Source organism: Lycium ferocissimum, chromosome 7 (assembly GCF_029784015.1).
Source record: "Lycium ferocissimum isolate CSIRO_LF1 chromosome 7, AGI_CSIRO_Lferr_CH_V1, whole genome shotgun sequence".
NCBI lineage: Eukaryota > Viridiplantae > Streptophyta > Magnoliopsida > Solanales > Solanaceae > Lycium > Lycium ferocissimum.
Window position 1 is genome coordinate 55,245,005 of NC_081348.1, and position 6,000 is coordinate 55,251,004.

The following is a 6,000-nucleotide window of genomic DNA, read 5'->3' on the forward strand; positions in this document are numbered from 1 at the left end:
TTTCTCGTAGTGACATAATCAACTGCTTATCCATGATCAAAGCATTCGGTAGAATCCGGGATGCCATATCCTATGATTTAGCTCTATGGCACGATCTAAGATAAGAAAGAAAGGTCAATAGTTCCTAAATGCCTGCGGCCTCTTGTTTATAAGTGTGGCGCGCTTCACACCCATAAACAAGACTCTACCGGACACGACTTTGCGTAGACACCCCTAGAACGAACCGCTCGATACCAATTTGTCACACCCCCCAATCCCCGATAGGGCATGATGGGCACCCGACCCTTACTTAGAGTCGAGCGAACCCACCGGCTCTCGTTATACTCAAATCTCACCGGGCCTTAGTCATGGAATTGAAATGCATAATATAAAGTTTTTAGAAAAATATTCTTTCCGTCTTTATCAAATCAAGTAAGATGCCGTAATTATATGAAATCCGTAAAGTAATGCATGATAATACATCGGCTTACGGAAGCCGCTTGCAAACTGATATACTATATACGTGACTCTCTAGCAAAGTCTCTAACATAAATCATTATACCATGACATGGATACTCGACTCGGCAACACTCCGAAAGAAATGGAGCTCGCCAATCCAAATAGGAACATCTTCTAGCCATATCCTCTACTCGTCTGTATACACCTGCGTGGCATGAAACGCAGCGTCCACAAGAAGGGACGTCAGTACGAATAATGTACTGAGTATGTAAGGCATGAATAATAACATAATATAGATATGAAAAGTAATAATGAGTAAGAGAGATAACCTGAACATCTGGATGCCTCATAAGGCGGATGTCATGCATGCTTAGCCTTTTTAAAAAAACATTTCATACATATACATAGTAACATGCCCGGCCATAAAGGCTCGGTGTGATATATAAGTAGTATCATGCCCGGCCATTTAAGGCTCGGTGTTATCATCATTAGCCTGCGTCCAGGCCTCCCGCGTCCGGGGCAATATCATAACATGCCCACTGCAGTGGTGTGCACATCTACGTGCCTGCCCGGCCGACTATAGCGCGGCGCGGTGTGAGAAATACATACATATATATATAGCATGCATAAGAGCCCAATCAAAAGCCACAACTGTATCGGAGTGACGTAAGGTCGGTAGCCTCCGATTATATTATGGAATAATTATCGTCGCTTTGTCTCACCTCGAAGGAACAATTGATTTAAGGTGAGACTATCAATGGAGAATAGAACTAGGAGAAAACGTAGAATAAGACCATAGATCTCATAGGGCATCAAGTCGTGCACTTTTGGAATCTTAAAAGAAATAGTCATCATCCATGAACAAAATTGAGACATCAAGAAATAGTTCAACGTTCTCATATCGTCATCGAAAACATAAACTTGAAACCTTTAAACATGAAATCATCCTCATCATTTTCATCATAATAACATTCTCATCGTTGCCATCATAAGGGCTCACATAATCACAACCTTTGGTTTGGAAGATACGAATATTTTGGAAAACATTTATGGATTATCAGGAAGGAAAACATGCCTCGAAATCTTAGATTTCTTAACTTTTGATAACAAGGAAAATATGGAAACATTTATGAAATCATAACTAGAGATCATGCCTTTGAAAGAAGGGACGAGCCTTAACATACCCGAAGATAATTCTCGACTTCCAACTTACTTCCTGTCTTGCAACTCTCTTAAGAATTATTCGTAGCCTCGTAATCTACATATGTAACCATTCATTCTATTGTTAGAATCATCGTCATATGCTCGTCTTAAATACTTAATGAAAGTCCTTTTAGATTCTGTCGAAATTCGGGCAGCATTTCCCCTGTTTATGTGCCTAGCCCGAAATTCCAATTTAACAACCAACAACATCAACAATAAAACCAATAGCAATACATCATTTTCAACACCAACATATGCCATAAAACACCCACACACGATGTTTCCTAAATTTCTCAACTAACCAACTTGGGATACGACTAATTAATAACTTTATTTCCGTAAAGAAGTCGAAATTAATACTAACAACATCAATAACAACATCCCCAACATCCTACAAGATAATTATATATAGATTTTATCCAAAATTCTCTTCAAGCCTCAATCCATAATTCAACAACATCAACACAACAAACTATAACTCTATTCTTGCAATTATTCCTTAATCAAACTTGATAGAGAAAGAAATTCAATGATTCATACCTTGTATTTACTAAAGTGGCAAGATATTCTATATCCACTTGTTTCCAAGCTCATTCCGTCGCAAAACGAATTTATAATCGCGTCTACGTGTTGCCCGAGATTCGATTGGTATTTCATAGCTTGAATTTTTGCTCAAAATCTCACTTTTAGGTGGTATAAGAGCCCTTTTCTTTTTGGCTGAATTTTCTGGAAATTTTGGAGCATTTTGGATGATGAAAAATGGGGTTTTACCCCTTTTATAATGAGTTGGGTCGGTGCCGTAGCTGTAGCTACGATCGGTACTGTAGCGGTCTTGTAGCGCCCCGTCCTTTGTTTCTGCGCGACAGTTCAGTTTGTAACGTCTATAACTCTCTACTCCGAGGTCCTATCAATAAGCGGTTTGTTGCATTACAAACTAGACTCGACGAACTTCATTTTAGGCTTTTTAAACGCCTTAAAACTGCAAATATAACTGGAGATATACCCCTCCAAAGTTGACTAAAGATCTGCTCAGCATTTCTTAAATTTTCGTCGAACTTATTTTCTTCAATTCGCTCGATCTCGAAATATTCCGAAACTCTCCATACATGATATTTATCACTTATTATACTAATAATGGCCATGTTCTTGTGTTTCAAAAATAGTCTTTCCCGATTACGACTTACGAGATCATAATCATCCTTTTTCTTCGTTGTTACATATTTCTCATGGCTTGTACCTTCCCAAACGTCATGGGACGTCTCCGACACTCCATTACTATGGCGATGTACATGTCATGATCATGCTCTGAAAATACGGGGTGTAACAATACTTATACTAAACTCTCAAGTCAAACTACTCTATACTCGAAAATAAATAGATCTCCCCTATTTATATGCCTAGCCCGAATTCTCAATACCAACAATCAACAACCAATAACAACAACGAAACAACAACAACCTCATTACTACCAAAATATTCCATCAAATACTCCACATGATATTTTCTCCAACTCCTCCACAAACGAATTCGCTACATAATTATTCCATAAATTTATCTCCGTAAATAAGCCTTAAATGATACCAAAAAAGAAAGATTCATACCTTACTTCCGCTAATACCGCGATATCTCCAATACTTGCCTTACTCCCAAGCCACAAATTCACCGCAACACAATTTTATAATCGTAACTATACGCCGGCGGAACCCGAATCCGGAGATTTTTACTTAACTCGCATTGAAATTTAATGGAGGGAAGGTTGGAGAATTCTCTAAAAATTTTGGGAAATATTTTTGGGCTGATTCTTGGCTGAAAATGAGGGGTTAAACCCTTTACATAGTTGCTCCGAAGTCACCGTAGCGAACATGTTCACCGACTACATCGTAGCGATTCTCGTTCATCCGCGGAAATTATTTCGAGACCTAAAACTTTTATACATCGATCTCTTTATTTGCATACTTGGATATGTCCAAAACTCCATACGATCCGTATAACTTATTCAACATCCCAAACTTAGCAAAACTTATTTTATTTTTTTCCGATTCGTTTAACGTCCAACCTTCGCGGCACTTACTTATCACTTGTTGAACATAACATAAACACTTATAACTTCAAACATAATCCTGTCCTTTGAGCTTAGGTGACTAACCTATGACGCAACTCAACGCACGAGAATACAGGATGTAACATCCTTCCCCCCTTTTTGAACATTCGTCCTCGAATGTTAAAATAAGACGAAACTCACGTCATAATTGTCACGACCCAACCCCGTAGGCCGCGACTAGTGCCCGAGCTGGGCACCCATACGAACCTGTTAATCATAATCAGCGTATAAACAGATTATACATACATAAAAGTCAGACATCGGACCATAGCTGGCATAGTCAGATCTTATACATACAAAGAAGTGGACCGTCGCCCCCAGAATCTGTCACAAATTCATATATACATATCGCTATCAACAAATGATATCACATATAAGCCAGCAAGGCTATCGAGAATACGGGGGACGGCCAAAACACAAATCACGCGGACATACGACCGAACAGTGACTACCCATACCCACACATATATGTCTACAGACCTCTAAGAGTAATAACAGAATCATATGACGGGACAGGGCCCCGCCGTACCCCTGAATAAATATATACATATGCACAATAACGAGAATACGGACCAAAGTACGAAAAACTCCGAACAAGGGAGGAGCGCTCCAAGTCACCGAACGGAATCTAAGTCGGTGGATCACCCAAATAAGTATCCGTACCGCGCGGCATGAAACGCGACCCCGAAGAAAAGGGTCGATACGGAATATGTCATCGAGTATGTAAAGCATGGAACATAGTAAACAGGTCATAATCAAATCCGAAGTACGTAAAGTAAATGCAATGTCCAGTTATAAAAATGCTTACTCATAAAAACATAAGTCATGCATGGGGCTCTTAGAATATGGTCGCCCGCCCGTCGTTGGCGCCATAACACAGCATCACACCAGAAGGTTTCATATCTTCGTAACCCGACATATCCCCGTAACACTTCATAGCACACCATAACGCCATAACACAGCATAACACCAAATATAAACGGGACCCGGCCCTCTAGCAAGGAGCTCGGTGAACCGTAACACAGCATCACACCGGAATATAACATAGTGCGCACGAAACATAACCGGCCCGGGACTCGGTGAAGGATGTAATAACGTAATGCACGAGCAGAGTCGTGAGCAACTATATGCAGTTTAAAACATTTTCAAAGACTCCATAAAATAGTCAAAACGAATTATCATTTAAAAATCAAGGGAATAGCCAAACCAAGTTTTCCCCGAATGTCACTCGGGGACATATCCAATAGAACTTTTAGAAATCGTAGACACGTATCAAACCATATGAAGTAGCTTATGGAGGTTAAGAACATAATCGTCACTGCAGACTCGATAGGCAAGTAGGTAATCGACGCTCGAAGGTTAAGACGACAGTCATGCTAAGTTCTTTCAAAAGTCGTTAGAACTATACAAAGGAAGGTCGCGGGACCCACGGACGAGCGTCGACCCAATCCGAGCCCGCCTATGGAAGGTATGGTCATTATACGCTACAGAGCCTTCTATGAGCATATCGAGGCGATCCGGTTCATCTACGAAAGTTACGGCCCTTTTTCGACGTAGGACTTTTTAAGAACAAAACCTTTTATGCAAACTTTGAAAACTAATGATTCCAAGAACATAAGGGCCATTGTTCTAGTACATTACATTTGCCACCATTAAAAAGTAAATAAGAATTGTAGACATACTCGGATCGTAAGATTAGAGTTACCCCGAGGCTCGTAGCGCAACCTACTTATAACTAAGACATGCCAAAAGAAGGAAAGGTTAAGCTTTACATACCTCGTCCGCTTCCTAAGTTAATCCAAATTTAAGTCTTGGCTTCCCAAATCTACAACAACATCATTAGATAGCAAACATTAGCCATGGGTATCACGGAATCCAATTCTAGGCTAGCACTTCATCTACGAAATTTGGGCAAAGCATTTCCGTAAAATTCAACAACCCCGAGAATTCAACTCGGCCAAACCTTCAACAACAACACCAACAACCATACTAACAACATCAACAATCAATTTAAAACGCATTCTAACGTCAATAACTCTTTTTTTACATAATTCGACAACATTCCATTTACGTTCAAATTAACCACATATGATCAAGCCAACATCAATGATTATACATTCAAATACTAATCCGAAACCTTTAACATAATTCAAGAACATTTTAAACGATCCGCAAAATATTCAAAACAACCCAATCAATGCACCACAAAACCCGAACCCTTCTAACTTCAACAAGAACAACTGCAATACATTTCTTCC